This window comes from Lathyrus oleraceus, chromosome 6 (assembly GCF_024323335.1).
Source record: "Lathyrus oleraceus cultivar Zhongwan6 chromosome 6, CAAS_Psat_ZW6_1.0, whole genome shotgun sequence".
Lineage (NCBI taxonomy): Eukaryota > Viridiplantae > Streptophyta > Magnoliopsida > Fabales > Fabaceae > Lathyrus > Lathyrus oleraceus.
In genome coordinates, this window is record NC_066584.1 from 156,199,444 (window position 1) to 156,218,461 (window position 19,018).

A 19,018-nucleotide genomic window follows, 5' to 3' on the forward strand; every position below is an offset into this window, starting at 1 on the left:
CTTACATTTTGGTTGAAAATGGTCTTGTGGATGATCTTATGATCAACGATCTAACTGAGGAGCTGGTGAAAGATGCTGGAAAGATCTTCTGGAGGAAGAATCTCAATAGCATGGGTCTCATCTCCAAGGTAGTTAAGCCAGATTTCATTCCTTCAAAGGATGATATCCGTGAAATGAGGATTCTGGTAGATAACTTTTCAATCTTCACCAAGATTGATCCTCTGGAAGTTATGGAGTATTACCTTGAGAGTTGTCTTAAGGATGGAATTAACCCAATGGTTGACCCATTTAACTTACTAGAGACTTACCTAGATGTGTATGGGAAAAGTAAGAAAGCCTCTCAGAAGAAGAAGAAGAAGAAGAAGAAGGCTACTACTTTTCAGGATGAAGATGAGGAGCCTCTCAGTGAACGTCAGAAAGCGATACTTCTGAAGGACACGTCTGGTGTTGTCCAAAAGTCTGCCAAAGCTTCTGACACTTATACTCCTGGTAAGCTTCCTAAGGCCAAAAATCCTTTTGTTTCTGATTCTATTAATTCTGAAAGAATCCTACCAACTCAACCACCTACCATTTTACAACCAATTCCATCTCCTTCTCAAAGCATTCTCATTTCACAACCACTTCCCACAGAAACACCTATTTTAGAACCTGTTTTAAAACCTATTACAGAAAGTCCTAAATTTTCTGAAACTCGGTTACAACAACAACAACATATACCACAAACATCACCTCACTCACATTTACCTTCATCTCCCATTCCACCTCCATCTCTGATTGTTTCTACTCCCCAAATTGAAAATCCAAATATAACAACACCCAGAAGATCTCTCTCAAGAGATTCTGGTAACCAAGTGTCTGAGGGTACTCCTGAAGGCATGTTCAATTTTGAACCTGAACCAGAAGTATCTAATTCAGAAAGACAATAGATTATTCCCCCTTCTCCTCCAATTGTTTATGGTCTGGATCCTCATCAACCATAACAAATATTTCTGTCATAATCCATAGCCAACATAAACCTAATCCAAATATTGGTAAGATTATGAAGAATTTTGAGTTAGACTCAAGAAGTCGCCTTCACGCAGCTATGACGACTAGTTGTTCATCAGCTAATCCTACTGAAAGTGACTCGACTTAGGAAGCCTACAGAAGTTGGATAAAGTCTAAAACCTCCAAGCTAAAGAACTTTGGGTACAAAGTATCTGAAAGAAACTTCCGTTTTGGGTTTGTTCCCTTAATGGAAATCTGGTAGTTACGAAATACTCCACTATGTCTTCCCGCTCCGGAGTTTAAGGAAGTTGTTCAGGAAGAAAAGGTAGATTTTGGTCTTCTAGAATGTGTCATGGAAGAAGTTGTTGCTTAGCTGGTTGTTTCTGAAGAACAATAGATTGAGGTTTCTAATAATCAACAATTTGCTGGAACCTCTTCTGGGAATATTCCTGAAATGCTTCTGAAGACCATCGAGGATATGAAAGCTGAGATGCTCTGGTCAAAGAACGTCTGGACAGGTAGGAAATGATGTCTCAGTTGATACTATCCATACTTCCGCCGCCTCCTCCTCCTCAGAACCCTTAACACTTTTTCAAAATTGTTTTTCACTTTTTGTGTTTGTTATTTTGCTTAAGTATCTTTCTATTTCTGAAACTTGATTGTACTCATTTCTTCCTTTTGACACTATTTAATGAAAATCATGTTTGTTTGTTTCTTTCCATCACTTTTATTTTATTTGTCTATGTCTTTTTGGTTGATGAAAAAAGGGGAGAAACGTAGTTAATGGGAGAATCGTAATTGATTTTGATATACCTATATTCTTAAATAAGAATCCAAAATATTGTTTAATGTTTCTACTAACAACTACTTCGAAGAATAGTTTGTTAAGTGTTTTGCAGGGATAAGTTCAAACATCAGAAGTTTTTGAAGTTTTTCAGATCAGAATATAAAATACCAGTTTATGAAGAAATAGTCTACTATATGAGTCTGAAGCTTTAACGTTGTTTGAGAAGGACCTCAACCGAAAATCAGAACCAAGCATTGAGTCTTCAAGAAATTAAAAACCAGGCTCCGAAATTGGCATCAAGATTTGAAAAATTGAAAATTCGGCGTCAAGCTCTGAGGAATTGTAAATTCCATGATAATCAGACTTGGCAATCAAGCTTTTTAAGAAGAATTCGCAACCAGGTTCTGAAAGCTCTTTCAAAGATTTAAAGATATTTTTCAAAGGTAATCAGGCTCTAAAAATGAATTTCAAAGAGAACCAGAATTCAAGATTCTGAAGGTAACCAGGCTTTAAAGCTTCTTCATAAGAATTCAACCAAGCTTCTGAAGTGAGGTTCATCAGAATGTTGATGTTAACAAACCAATGCTATGGACAACATCAAGCAACTTCTAAAGACAAACCAGATTCTGATGGAAGATCATTTTGGTACCTCAAAAAGGTTAATTAGGGAAATTCTCTTTCATTTTGATTTTATGTTTTTAGGATTATACATCTCAGGGGGAGCTTTATGCTTATATAAGATGTATCTTTCTGTGATTACCCTGTACAAAACGATTCATCAAAATACATGTTTTTGTCATCATAAAAAATGAGGAGATTATTAGAACAAGATTTGGTTCTGCATATATACCTTGCGTTTTGATGATAACAATGTTGTATTTGTGTGAGAACAATTTTGGTACCCTGGTGGTTTGTTATTGTGTATCTTTAACAATTTATTCTGATTATGAGTATTTAACGTGTAACATCATCAGGGTTATGACTGAAGAGTCTGAGGATTCTAAAGATACTGAAGATCTCAAGGCAGACTACTGACGCTGTGAAGGTTCTTACTGAGGATTCTGAAGTTTCTGAATCCAGTTGTATGTTTCTTCATTTCATGCTTCATCAACTTTCATTAGAATTCAATAAACTTGAAGATAAGATCAAATGAATACGTGATCAAATAGTACATAGTACAAATCAAATATTCTTTCCACTAACTGATATCGTGGGAAAAAGGCGTACTATACATCACACATGTCACTGAATTTGTGGGCGAATGACAGTGCGCAGTATCACTCCTTTCACCTTCCAACAGTGAACAACCGCTCTATTTGGTTTCCCTATTTTGTCCTCCAACGGTCTTCTTCTTATGCTACATAAGTGGGACTTGGAGACTTGAAGAAAAACAAGAATGCTGAAGCGCTGCAATATTTGACAAGTCTATTTCTTTGTGCAAAACTATCATTTTTATACACAGTTTTTCTTTAAGTATTTGTTTATCATTTGTGTAAAATCTGCTTGTGTAGAAGTAACTTGTAACACACAAAATATTATTCAAACTATTTGTTTGATTCCTTAAGGAGACTAGGGTATAGTCGGATCTTTAAGAAGACAAAGAAAGTTGTTCTTTGTGATTCCTTAAGGAGACTAGGGTATCATCAGATCCTTGAGAAGACCAAGAAGGTTATTCTTTGTGATTATTGTAATCATTTGATTTTAGTGGATTAATTTATTGTGTATAAGGCAAAATCACTTTGGTGGGTGGACTGGAGTAACTTTGAGTTTCAAACGAATCAGGATAAAAATACTTATGTTTTTATCTCTTTATTATTAACATTTAAGTGGTGTTCTTAAGTTGGTAAAAAAAATTGTTTTTAAAATCCAATTCAAATCCCCCTTTTTTGTGTTTTTCACACCTTCAAAGTCATCCTTAAAGACTTTCTCGCTTCATCAGTAGTGGCAAAGGAAGACTTAGGGAAGGCCAATATGTTTGATTTTGATGCACGTGAAGACGAAGTTATGCATGTCCCATATGGAAATTTCGAAGTTATCCAGCTCAGAAATAATCTAACCCGATTAGTGTAAATAGGATTTAGGCTTCCCCTTAATGTAAAAAACCACACTAATTGAATGCCTCCAGGAGAACGTAGATATTTTCGCTATATCTCCACACGAGATGCCCATATTGATCCCATGGTGGCATGTTATCAGCTAAACATCGATCCTGGCGTCCAATGTGTCTCCCAGCGAAGAAGAAGACAATCCCCCGAGAAAGCTAAGGCCACCATAAGCACAGTGAAAGGCCTATTGGACGCAAGATTCATTTCTGAGGTAAAATACACGGAATGACTTTCCAACATCGTTTTGATGAAGAAATCTTTGAGAAAGTAGAGGATGTACATAGATTACACTAGTCTAAACAGAGCATGCTCGAAAGACTCATACACACTCCTAAATATCAACAAGCTTGTAGATAATTCAGTCGGATATAAGCTACTATCATTCATGGACACTTATTCCATATACAATCAGATACTCATGTTCGAACTCGACAGGATGAAGACAATATTCATGACTAAACAAGAAAATTACCCATACAGCATTATGCCTAAAACACTAAATTTATTTCTCTGTCTAATATTGATCGATCCTTTATCTAATATTGATCCAATCAAATGATTTTATAGAAATAATGTATTAAGTTGTTTGCAAGAGCCAACTTGAGTTCCTTCCCACGATATCAAGTAAAGAGACTAAAGGTTTATTTGTGAGTTGGTTTTGAAAGATTTTAGAGGGAAAAGACTTTTGAAGTTCTAAGTTTATATTTTGATGTTAAAAGAAATTGTAAGTTTGAAATTTAGACTTTCATATACAATCTTGCAAACTGCTAATAATACCTATTTCCTCTCTAACCAGAATAAGCCTCATCAAAAGGCTGTAAATTGCACCAAAGTTTTTTTTTCCTTCATACAAAAGAAATAAACCATATAAATTTAACCAAACTCTATTTTTCCAATCAATAAATGGAAGTCCATCACAACATGTGGTTATCAACAAGTTCACCTAATTTTGTTTTTAGAAATTGTTGAGGTAATGTTCCATGTAAAAAAACCTTAACTAATTAGCTTAGGAAGAGAGAAATAAAATTTGGACATTTCCATATGCAAAATATATAAAAATTGAAAATTCTTAGTAGAGTTACAATACATTGTTCCATAAAGTCAGAAATCCAATACAAAACACACCAAACCTAGTAGACAAGATTAAAAACACACACATGTAACTAGAATTCATGTTCTTATTTTAACACAAACAAACACATTATCATAGTTAAAACTGCATCATGATACCAAGCCATTAGCATGTTCACCCATGCCACGGCGCGCAGAAAGACAGAGACAATACAATACTACTACATATAATAAGGCAAGGATGAATTGCCTAAGACACCAGCCAAGAATGAATTGCCTGAGCACCAGGTGGAGAATTCCATCTGGTCTCGGAAAGGATGAGTTTGGTGCAAAATATTTCACATTGCACCAAACTCATCAGTTACCTTTCTGAATCGAATCTTAAGGTTGCAGCAGCTGTCTGCTAGCGACGACAGCTGTTGCAAACCATTTTGTTGGCATGACGATACCGTGTTCAGTATCGATCATGTCTCCTAAAGAGTGGACTGAAGAAGCGATATGATTGACAGTAAAGCTATCGAGACCTCCCTGTGAATACATGCTAGTCACTTCTGACCCCGAGACATTTGGACTGCCTCCGTTTGTTTCCTTTGACGAATTTAAAGTTCCAACCTCAGATTGCAGGACTTCAGAACTCTGTGAAGCACTTGACTGCAGTTTTAGGCCACCGTTTTTGTTGTGTGCTCCGCCCCCACCCTCGCTTTTCCCGTTCCCATTTGGAGAAATCTTTGTGTTCAAGAAGCGACCACCGCATCCTCTTGGCCTCCGCATTGCGTGCAGATGGCGCGATTCATGCATATATGGCTGCAAAACACATACAAAACCTTAATAGGCATAGTAAAAAGTTGTCACGTTTGATCGACCATTGTCTTAAGAAATATTACTCATAATCTCATACCTTACTACGTTTGATCAGTTTATTCTGAAGCACAGCCTTGGCACGAGATTGACGACGTCTGATGATTCCATTGTACTGCTTCGCATTCACGTAAGTTGGTCCGTCGTCAGATGTCATACTAAGCGGAAGCATTATACGTCCCTACTCCATTAAATACCCATACATATACGAATTAACAAATAATGTAACATTTTCAGCAGATAAACAAATGATAGCTAAAAGCGGAATTTGAATACATGCAAAAACTTCAACAGTCTGCATCATGTAATCCAATTTTATATCATTGCTTGTATTACAAGTCATTCATATTTCATAAAGCCTAAAACTCATTAACATCGAATTTCATAATCGATTCTATTACATTTGAAAGATTCAGAAGAATACTAACAAGATAGTTGTAAACAGAATTCTGGCTTTCTCATGTAAGCATACACACTCACTGTACACAAATAAAAACAAATTCACATTCAAGTACTTATCGACATTGTGCGATTTATACATAGAATAATAAAAGAGTTGAGGTAATGACAAACCGAAATTTGAGGTCCATAAGTCGAGAAGAGCCCGTAAAATTGATCCATATAAGGATACTTTCCACAGATCTAGCAAATTAAGGATGATAATTTAATAAACATAATGAATATATGTCCAGAAAAATTGAAAAACTATAACATCAAAGGGACTGTTTTTTTGAAGAAATGATACCATAGGCTGGTTAAACCCTAGCTCGAAACGATTGTACGGCTCAGCAGCAACATAGGATGATTGCAATGATAAGGTTGCTTGATGATTTTGTGCATCAACCGACATCTTACAGTCATCTAAGGATGAAATCTCTGAATGATCAGACATAGGAAAATTCAAATGTATAATGAAACTCTAACATCGACATGAATCAATGTTTTATAAAACGGTCTGTAACCACGAAAACGGACGCGACATAACAGTATCGGAAGGTGCTGATACTGCTATTCACCGTTTTTGTGATAAATAACAAATTGTGGTTATATCACACTGCGACGGCCGCAATTAGTATTGCAACAACACTGTAACGACATAAATCGCGAAAGCCTTATTTAAAACCATGCTAAAATATGTTGAAGAAGCAAGTACCTGGAAAGATGGTAAATTGGTTTGTATGTGCTTTATCAAACAACTGTTCAACTCCTCTTGCTAAGTTCTTAGTCGGAGAAAGTTGATCTATGTAGTTGGAAAGTTCGAGTGAAAAGGGTTTGATTTGTCCACAAGAATCTCCTCCTCCATAAACAGATTGAGTTCCATAGGCATTACCACTCCACCATGGAGCTGAATTCACAGATGAATACTGTCCTTCATGTTCTTTAAGGTAAAGTGGTTGCATCATAACTAGTCTTCAAAATGATCCAAAAGCAATGACTTGTTGCCGAAGTTAACAGAGTAAACTAGTTCCTTCAAGCAAAGATTGTAAAATTGTTAAAAAAAATGATATTGTCATCTAGTGATTGATTACTCAAATCTATGGTTCTACCACCTTAGTTTTCATTCAAACTACACCATCAACATCAAAAAAAAGTGGTGAAGTAGAAGACATGAAAATGAAGGCAAATGAGAATATTATGCAAAAGAGTAGTGAAGTCAAGCTCATTGATAGAATTGACAAGAAGAAGAAGTAAAGAGAATGATAGAAAAAACTAACATATTAGAATGAGTGGTAAAAGGAGAAGAGGATGAGAAACATCATAGGTTTGAAGAAAGAAACAAATTACAAGTTATGTTGATACTAAATGAAGCAATAATAAGAAAGTAGGAGAGAGAGAGAGAGAGAGAGAGAGAGAGAGAGAGAGAGAGAGAGAGAGAGAGAGAGAGAGAGAGAGAGAGAGAGAGAGAGAGAGAATGTGAAGGAAGTAGAAAAGCTTACAAGTTGAATGGAAGTAGAAGCCAAATGATGCCTTCATCCAGTACTATGCACTTCTCCATTCTTTATTTATATTTATATATTTATTTTATTTTTTAAATCTCTCTCTCAATATTTTTCACTCTTTAAAAAATATATATATATTGTCTACGGCTCAAATACTAAAAGGCAAGCACACATTACAACAAACTTTGCCGTTATAATTTTTTTTGTAATATACATGACATATTATTATTATTATTATTATTTATTATTAAATTAAGGTTGGACAATATCTTTTGTCATAGTTATGGTTGTTATTTTTTTACTTTTCTAACTTAATTTTTTTTAATTCTCCCTCAGTAAGGATAGCTTGAGGTAATTGAGATAAATATAGAGTTTAAAATTATAGTTTAAATTTCTAAAATAATACTAACTACTAATATAATTTTGAGTTATTCTCTTTTCAAATTATTGTTTTTAAAGAAAATGAAATAAATAAATATTTTAATTTGAAAGATAAAGATATTCAATTAATATTTTTTCACCGCTAATATCCGATTTATTAAAGGAGATTAATTCTGATATCAAATGATTTTAATCTCTTTCCCATCATAATCGTAGAAGATGAAACACCTTAAGCCTCTTATTAATTTTTAAAAAGTAATCATTTTGTATACCAGAAGTATTAACATTTTTGTTTATGAAAGTAAGTAGCAATAATATAGATGAGTGGTGATTTTATTGTTAAAGTAAATATTAAAACTTGTGAGTAGTGCAAGAGGAAGTGTGTTGTTCGTGTGGTAACTTTTGAAAAATAGAGAAAGTGGTTGTGAGTGCATGATTTAATCTGCCTCATCAACGTATAGGAGAGGTGGGTATCATTAGCATTAGGAATAATCTCATTATTCTATTCAAGAATCTCATGTTTCTTTCATAGGGATTACGCTACACTTTATTTTATCGCTTAAAGTTAAACCCTTCACATCTCTTTATAATTTAATCCATATAACCTATTTAAGAGGATTTTCCTGTCAATTACTATTTAGTTAACTTCTTGTTTTTTTAATTAAAACCTTAACATCAATTTAAATTCAATACTAAAGACTTTATTGATGCGTAGGATAAGAAAACAAGTCGCCAATTTATCTCGAAAATTATATATTTACAAAAATAGAAAATTAATATGATATAAATAAATAAATTTTTATATTATATTAATAAAATAATGAGATTAATTGTTATGCACTGACAATAAAATATTTTACACTGTCAATACATCATAATCATTCGTTTGTGTTATTTTACATGTGATTATAATAAAAGTCAAACTTCTTTAATAAATCAATGGTTGTAATTAATTAATAGTGTAAAATATATTTACACTATCAATTAATTACAAAATAATATGTACAAAATATAATTTATTAAAATTAGATTATATAACATTAAAGTTATTATTAAAAACTTTAAAATTGTGAATGAATGTTAAAAAAAATTATATAAAACATAATTTTTAAAATTGTCTTATTTCATTTCATTACTCTTAATTTTCTTTAATATATTTTTATTTATTTATTAAACTTTAAAATATTAAAATTAATTTTTTTAAAAATATGAATAACATTTTAGAAGAGCGAATTTGTAATTTAATATAATATATATTTTATCATGTCACATTCAAATTTATACCAAATACATAAATATAAAATAAAAATATTATATTTTTGTATATGTGCATCAAAATGCATTGTATAATAAATTTATCACATCACCATTGTATAATGTTTTAATCTAACTTCTTATTATATTATGTCTTAATTTATCCTAAAGGGCTTCTAAAAATTTCACAAACAATTTAATGTCTTAAGAGAGAAAAAATGAGCAAGTAATATCATACTAATACTGCTATATAGTTAAAACAATTTCAATCTTGACAACAAAAACATAGACAACAAACATTCACAAAGTACAAGTAATTACTATTTAACTTTTTCAATTTATCAATTAATTACTCATTCATGCATATGTATGTTTCACAATTACTAGTTACTACCACTTAAACCCCCAACATTAACACAGTTGCATTACATACAAAGCATGTTAATTTAATTAATAAATTAACCAACAAAAAGGCAAACAGTATTAAACTAATAATGTTGCATTCATAAATCATCCTATAGTAATTACAACTAATTAAATAGAAAATCACTTAAATCAAAAGATCATAGCCACGATAAATCACAAGTCAATCCAATTAATTAGCCCTTTGGTATATAGTAAAAACTACACTATATGCAAGTCTAAATGCCTTCACGTTTCAAGTTTGAGCTGTTTTTGTAGCCGGCAATTTTATATATTTTGTGTAAAAGAAACTGTTAATAAGATACCTCTAAGAGCCATTGGAGTATGTAGAATCTATTTTCAGATTCATTTTTTAAGCCGTTTAGAAGTGCTTTTGAGACCCTAATTTTTTTCTCCATTTAATGGAAGACCAAGTCAACTTTCACTTAACAAAAACTCCTTTGCCTCTTTTTTCATCATCTTTCTTTGTTTTACATTCTTTTTTTGATGATGTTAAACTACATTATATAAATTCAAAGACCATGCATAATATAGTTTATATTTAATTAGCCACTAACTAGCTAAAAGAAGAAATAAATAAAGGTATAACTGCCTATAGAGAATTATGGTATAGAGGAGGAAAGGTCTAATAGAGTTCATAATATAATAGAAGTATAGTAGGCCTCAAGTTGGAAAAAAAAAGAAGCAATTATTTAAAACTTTTGAGTTTAGGTACTTCTTCAAACGTGATTTTGATCAAATTAATCGACACAGTTTTTCAAACGTGATTTTGATCAAATTAATCAACATTCAAACAAATATTTTTTAAGTCTCCTAGATGTTAAATAATTTTATATTATTTTAAGATTGTCCACATTAAAAAAATTTAAAATTTTATAGTTAATATTTTATATCTATTTCAAAAATTAAATTATATAAGTTAAAATTAATTAATAAAATATTATTTTTTAATAAATATTAATAATTAAATTGATAAGTTTAATATTTACATAAATAAATAAATAAATTATCATATAGATATTGGAGTAAGTTGATTGTCATAAATTTCAATATTAGTTTTATCTGATTTTATGTATTAAGATTTCATCCTAAAAAGGTAAGGAGGATGACCACATGTTAGTTGTTATTTATTTTTAAGATGAAGTTGTCTTGATTTTATCTTGTTTGCTTTATTATTAATTATTATAATCATTTCATGGGATTACTTTATGAGATAAGCATGGTTGATCTTTCTTCCTTTCTATGTTATTCTTTTCCTATTAATTTTTAGATAAGCATGAATTTGGAAATCCTATTAGTCAAGTTGGAATAAAGAATAGTATGCAAGAAATAAAATGTGAATTCGACTACTGTATCCCTAAGCTATGTTCTCACTCACACATAACTAATAAGGCCAATTAATCTAGCATCATTGTTACATTCAACCCAAGAAAATATGTAGAGATTTTTGTCTTTATATTTAGATTTAAATATAATTTTTGTAATGCTTGTAAAAGTATATTTTTGATTTAATCCTTGTATTCCTTTTTATTTTTACAGAGATGAAAATAAAATATAATATATTTATAGGAAATAAACACATTTACAAGTTGCCTTTAATATATTTGGTCAGTTTTGAAATTAGAAATAATCGATGAAGGAGTGAAATAGAATTCATGCGTAATAGAGCGAGCTTTCAGTACAATAGAGTGAAATGAATATGCAAGATTAATACTTAAACGTTCAAGTTAGTGAATGAAAGAAAAATAATTTGAGCGTGAAAATGAGTAAAATACTTGAGTATTGGCGCGCGAGGGGCTCCTATAGATAGGATGGTTAGAACTGCTTTTGCTTAATATGGTAGATGTAAGACCCTAATTTTGACCCTAAGATCCCTCATGGCATCATATCATTGCTCATTGCATTGCCTCAAGGATCATAGCATGTGTGACTCCTTAACCTTGGGGTTGGGACTTGTGTGAGTTGGTTTGAGACCACCAAGCATGCTTGAATTGTATATTATTGATTTTCTTATTTGTTTAACTAACCAAAAGCACAAAAATATGTCACTAACTCTTTTTGTTTTGAAGCTCAAGTAATCATGAGATCCCCTGCTCCTAGGAGGCTCCTATGCTCAATGAAGTGACTAGATAAAGATGAAAACAAGCAGGAAAATGGTCCACAAAGTTCCCAATCATCATATATGTCTCCCAAGTATCTCAATTTGCAAATTTGATCAAGATAAACCAAAGGACTTGAGGATTGTTTCCCAAGGAAACCCTAATTCAATTGTGCATTGACTGTGCCTTGCTCATGAAGCAACCTCAACCTATGATCAAATTCAATCAAGGGAAGTTCTTTAATTAATTATTTTATGCATATATGAGCCTATGTGAGTATCCTCAATCATTCATTCATCAAGATTTGAAGTTTGGCCTTGAGAAGTTGACCAGTCAAGTCATCTGACCAATCTGAGATCCACTGAGACACAAATTTTGATGTGTTTGTAAAATGAAGATGACCCCAAGAGAAAATATGTTCTTAATAACCATATTAACAACTTTAATGTTCATAAAAAATCCATTTGAAACTTGTAAGGTCATCATTCATTTCAAAACATTATGGGTCATTTTGACTGAAACCCTAATTTTGGGTCAACTTCCCAAGGACCTAACTTCCTTATTGTTTATGGATTTTAGGTGAGACCAATTGCATTGGAAATATTAAGATGTCTAAGTAAAATTTTATGTTTGACAAAATTTCATAATCCTAAAAGAAACACATGTGATAATACAAAACATTATATGTCACTTTGGACCAAAATCATTGAATTTGAAAAATGTCCAACTTCAAGTGCCCATAACTTTCTAATCATATTGAAAAGGTCTACAACTTTGATGTTGAAGGTTTTTTGATTTGAGGCTTGCATAATTGAAACAGAAGGGCTTGAAGTTGGTCACTTTTGGCAAAAAAATTCAAAGGAAACCTAGACATGTTTTGTACCTCAAATTTCAAGACCAGTTTTCATAAATTTCCAAACTCCAAATGGATTTTTGTCCAACATAGATTTTGTTCTTTATGTCAAGAGATTTCCAACCATTACTCACACCATCGTGTTTGGATTTTCTATGTAGGACTTTCAAAGAGATGAATGTGTAGGTCCAAATATGCAATTCACTTTGAATCTTCATGCACAAGCAAGAACCATGCCAATTGCACGTCCATTTCTACTTCAAATGATATCAGCTTGCATTTGCACTCAATTTTGGGCCTCACATGCGCCTATACAGACCCATGCATGGAGGATCCAATGATCATGCACACGAGTATTTCCTCACTTGGCATCAGGTTCAGCTATAAATACATGGCCTGGCTCATTCAAATCTCAATCTTATGGTGATCTGAAGCTCTGCTAAAATCAAAACCTAACCTCACTCAAAGGAATTCCAATTTTTGTTTCTCAAATTCAAGATTGAATTTCAACACAATCAGTTGATCTTCAAGTCTTATTCCTTGGCCTTGCATTCATATCACATCTCAAGATCAAATTGGAAGCAAAAGTTTGAAGGAATTGTGTTGTTCAAAGATGCTCTTCAAAGGTAGATCACCAAACTGTTTTGATCTAAAGCTTGCTATACAATGTGAATTGCTTGTGTTTAAACTGTTTTCTGAAGTCCTCGAGCAAGAGACAAGCCAGTGGTAGTCTTGATTTCATGATTTGAGCCATTTCAGTTTGCATACCTTGAATTTCAAGCTCAGATTTCTCACTTGATAGAAACATTGAGCACAATCTAAGATTACAGGGGTGATGTACATCACCCTAGCTTCATTTTGGTACCACGTTTGCTTATTTTCATTAACTTGCAAAAGCCTGCGCGTGGTGGCCGAAAGTCGTTTGCTGGCCGGAGAAGATGGTGGTTTCCACCACCATCCCCACGTGGATGAACCTGTGCCTTTGGATCTCACTCAAATGATCTAATCGTGGCCGTGTGTTTGGATGACTTGTTTTAAATGTTTTTGTTTCGCGTTTGACTTATGACCATAGTACTCTAGCGCCTCTGAGCCATTGGATGTAGCCACGTCATTTAATGAAACTGATCCAAGGGGCGCGCATTTTTCCTATTTTATTGTTTCTGTTTTAATTTTTTTTAATTTATTTTATTTTCAAAAATTCATAACTATTTTATTTGAAGTCACAAAAATATGAGACCAATGGCAAAAAATTTCTTGAAAAATTTAGTTTCATAATCTGATTTTTAATTATTTTTGTGACTTCATTTGATATTTTTTATGAATTATTTTGTTTTTAATATTTTTTAATTCATTTTAAATACTTTTTGATATCTGAAAATTCCAAAAATATTTTCTTAACACATATGGATCATGATAAGTCTATGAAAATAGTCTCATCAATTTCTTAATTTATTTGAGATTTATTTGAGATTTTAATTCATTTGTGTTATTTTTCATTGTTTTTAATTGATTTAAAATAGTTTCTGTTTTCAAAAAATGTTGAATTTTTTGTCAAACCTTGTTTGACCACGTTAGACCTATGATGATTCAATTAGACTTATTCAAGTTGATTTGAATTGAATTTGAGGTTTGGCCATATTTTGTCCATTTTAATTTTGCATTTATTTTAAATTCCAAAAATACCAAAAAATATGTTTGACTTTGTTGACTTCTAATCTTCATTTCTCTTCTGTTTTACATTGGTTGATGATAATTGGATTCATGTTTATTGGGATTGTTTGTTGCTTATTGACTGTTGTTGGATTGTCTGAATTTTGTACTGATTTGTTTGATGTTTCCATAGGTACATTAGTTGCTTAAGTTCATTTGAACTTTGCTTTTGCTTGGTTGCTTAACCACTTAGGTATAACCTCTCTTCTTCATGTAGTCTGGAAGACCTACTGTTATTGGTAGGCACCTGTCTGAAGTCCTCCTTAAGAGGCAATGCTTGTGATTGTTTATCTTTTGTGCCAAGCAGGAAAAGTCCTCTTATGAGGCAATTGGTAGATAAAAGAGATGTGTAATCCATCTCCTGCTACTCCGTGTGTCATCTACTTTGCTCACACAATATGTTGACGCATTGTGGATAATAACCCAAGATCTTATAGAGTCATTCACTTGTGGAGAAGAGTTCTAACTTTCTGAACTCCCACACCTTCTATTGTTTAAAGCTCTCCCAGGCAAGGGATAAAAGCTATGAGGCACACCCCTCATCTCCATTTCATCTGCTTCACCCTAAATCTCAATGTTAGGGTTAAGAGCTCATATTACCCCATTCCAGTTTACTTTAAAGTCTAGCCTTGTTTGAGCCTTATTGCTTGTGTATAGTGTGTGCTAACTGACTTGATTGTCTGCTTACTTGATTCATCTGTGCATTGCTTAAGTGTGCCTTTGTGCATTTATCATCATCATTTGTATATCATTTCATAAACTTTGCTTTGTAGCATTTTACTTTGTCCATGGAGGAGACAAGCATAAGTCCATTACTTGGCAGTTGTTCCTATGATATGGTGGGAGACTAGTATAAGTCCATTGATTGGCATCTGGTATCCTTGTTGTTTTGTTTTAGGAGATTGGTATAAGTCCATTGATTGGCATCCGGTTTCCATTTTGTTTTAGGAGACTAGTATAAGTCCATTGATTGGCATCTGGTATCCATGTTTTGTTTTAGGAGATTGGTGTAAATCCATTGATTGGTATCTGGTATCCATCTTTGTTTGTGAGATTGGTGTAAGCCCATTGATTGGCATCCGGTATCCATTTTGCTTTGCTCATTTGCTTATTTGCTTTGTTGCCTATTCCATAGGAATCACTTGAATCATCTACATATGATCTCAAGAGGTGAACATCTAAGAAGTTTTACTTCCTCACCCTCCATCCTTTTGTTCTAAACCTCCATTGGCATGTTAATCCAAACTTGAAAAATATTGTGCAAACATTTTCACCTCTTTTCAAATTAGAAACCTAGGCTTTAGGCCTTTGATTTTTCAAACTTCATTTTCATAAATACTTCTTTTGAATTGAATTCTAATCATACTTTGACCACTTTTTGTGAATAATCCTAATTGGTTAATTTCACTCACTCAATTGTTTTGTGGCTTTGTCCATTCTTGATAAGTTTTCATACATTAGCCATAGGTTTGATTTATCCTAGTTGGTTGATGTTAATCTCACCTTTTGTCCTTAGTGATTGAATTGTAAGACTTCCTTGCTTATTATAGGGTTAACCCCTCACTAGCAAGTTGAAGCTTTTCTCACATGGTGGACTTGTTGTTTGTATAAGGTTGAGTTTTCTCCCGTGGATAACGAAAGACCTTAGTGCTTTTGTTTAAAATAAACCCACTCATATTTTGGAAATCTTTTAGCCGAACTACGGCGTTTTGATCCTTACCTTCCATGGAAAGGTACGTAGGCAACGGGTTCATCCGTTCAAACACAAAAAATAATAAAATTGTATATTCTTTTCTCATCCCTTCAATCCATGTTTGCACAAGAAATATTGCATAAACAAATAACATTTCGTACAACAAGTGTGAAAAGGGCTCCCTAGGAGTACCTAGGACGTTTTGGGTGCCTAACACCTTCCCATTGCGTAATTAACCCCTTACCCAGATCTCTGATCTTTTCATTAGTTTTCCATGTGTAAAACTTCTTAGGCTTTTGTTCTCTTTTTAACCATTCCTTTGGATAAATAAAAGTGCGGTGGCGACTCGATTCTTTGTATGCTTTGCTTTTGATTTAATCAATAAATCATAAAGTGACGAATACACCGCTACAGAAAAGTGGCGACTCTGCTGGGGACACATCTCCTTGGTGGTTTTGCCTACTTTTCACCCTTGTTGTATGATATTGTTTATCTGTTATATGACATATTTTTGTACGATTTGGGATAACTGTATTGATTGTAATGTTTGAATTGCTTGATATACATTTGCTGTTTGCTTGGTGATCTCTGTGAGATGAGTTCTATACCCGAACTCGAGTGCACCTTAGGATAGGAGATTGGCGTAGTCTTGTCGACTTGTGTGGAGTATTCCTTAACAAGTTGACTTGCGAGTCCATTCACTTGGTGGAGGTCATGTTGGATTAATAATGTCACACAAGTTATTTGTGGTTAGGCATTATTCTTTCAATCATGTGCCTTAGAAGCCAAGGACCTTAGTTTACCAAGCCCATCTTGGCCTATTTTTAGGACGTAGTGCGGAGGTCGTTCAGATGTAAGATCTGATGCGATTGTTACGCGATACTACACTCATAAGAGTCTCTCTTGAGAATATTTTTGGAATACGAGTATTCGTTCCTCCGATAATATTCGAAAGATGGGATGATGACTATGGGAACCTCTGGTAGAACATGTTCGGCAGGTTTAAACCCTAGTACACTCCCTTTGGGTGGTTCTTAACCGAGACTCCATGCTCGTGACTCTCAACAAACCCGTGATTCATGGTTGAGTCGTTCAGACATCCTTAATATCAATGGAACTTGGGTGTCGATAAGGTGTAAACCACAATCCACCAAAATGGATGATTGATATTAAGGATGATTGAGCCGGTTCAGGTATTGTTAATATCAATGGAACTTGGGTGTCGATAAGGTGAAAACCGTAATCCACCAAAATGGATGATTGATATTAAGGATACTATGAGCTTTCCCATGACCTTTGTCTGGTGTGATTTGCTTGATCCTTGAGTGTGATTGCTGCATTCATGCATTCATCTGCATTCATGTCATCAGAAAAATGAGAAAATTTTCAAGGAACTTAAAGGGTTTATTTGCAAAATTTTCAGACATGGAAAGACCAAAAAGGCATACAAAGAAGTACAGCTTTAGACAGCCCGATGTGAAAGAGTTAAGGAATATGACATCTTATGTACTAGATCCTTGGGTTTCAAAGCTCGTTATGGGAAGCTTCTGCCTCTGTTGACTACCCAGGTTGATGAAGGGTTGATGAGTACTTTGGCTCAATTCTATGATCCTCTGTATCACTGCTTCTCTTTTCTGGACTTTCAGCTGTTGCCTACGCTCAAGGAATATGTTCATCTTGTGGGTATTCCTATTCTGGATCAGGTGCCGTTCAGTGGCTTAGAGAGTATTCCGACTTCTCGAGAGATCGCAGACTTGTTGCACATAGATGAATCCCTTATTGAGGCGCATATGACCACCAAAGGTGGAATTCGGGGTCTTCCTTCTGATTTCCTCATCGCTCAAGCTACTGTTTATGGGAAGGCCATGAGTGAGGATGCCTTTGAGGCTTTATTTGTGCTGCTCATCTATGGATTGGTATTGTTCCCCAACATCGACAAATTTGTGGATGTGAACGCCATTAGGATCTTTTCAGTTCTTAATCCCGTTCCTACTCTGTTGGGTGATGCCTATTTCTCTTTGCATCTGAGGAACGCAAAGGGTGGATGAGTTATTGTGTGTTGTTTGCCTCTGTTGTATAAGTGGTTTATTTCTCACTTACCGCAGACAGTCCATTTCAAGGAGAACAAGGGATGTCTACGGTGGTCTACGAGACTTATGTCTCTCACTAATGATGATATCTCTTGGTATGATCGCGTGTATAAGACTGTTCAGATCATTGATTGTTGTGGTGAATTCCCTAATGTGCCTCTTCTTGGTACATGTGGTGGGATCAGCTACAATCCTATCTTAGCACGTCGTCAGCTTGGGTTCCCCCTAAAGGATAAACCTCATAACATTCTGTTAGAAGGTGTATTCTTTCAGGAGGGTAAAGATCCCCAAGGCCTGAAAGCCAGGATGGTCCGCGCTTGGCGCAAGATTCACAAGAAGGGTAGAAATGAGTTGGGTCCGAAGAACTACATTGCTTTGGAGCCATATACTTCTTGGGTCAGACAGAGAGCTTCTGAGTATCTTATGCCGTATGATTATCCGAGACCTACACCATTGGTTATGGCTGGGCCTTCAACCCTCCCTAACCAAGGCGTAGAGGAGTTGAGAGAAGAAGACCTTTCACGTGCCTGGATCCGTGAAAGAGAAGAGTTGCTTCAGCAAATCAAAGAGAAGGACGCTCTGATTGAATTCCTCGAGCATCAGGTGATAGATGATCCGAATGATACCTGGACTTCTCTACTTCCCCAGTCTTCCAAATTCTGGAAGAGGAAGTATGATCGACTTGCTAAGGAGAAAGCGGATATGGAAGCAGCCTATGAGAGAGAGATCAAGAAGCTTTGTGCATCTCGTCTTCCAGCATCCCGAGC

The 19,018-nt window shown here is 34.1% G+C and overlaps 1 pseudogene; it reads right to left on the reverse strand.

The window, feature by feature from the left end:
- Positions 1–4,919: 4,919 nt before the first annotated feature.
- LOC127092600 (nuclear transcription factor Y subunit A-10-like) lies at positions 4,920–7,660 on the reverse strand (annotated as a pseudogene).
- Between the last annotated feature and the right edge of the window lie 11,358 nt (positions 7,661–19,018).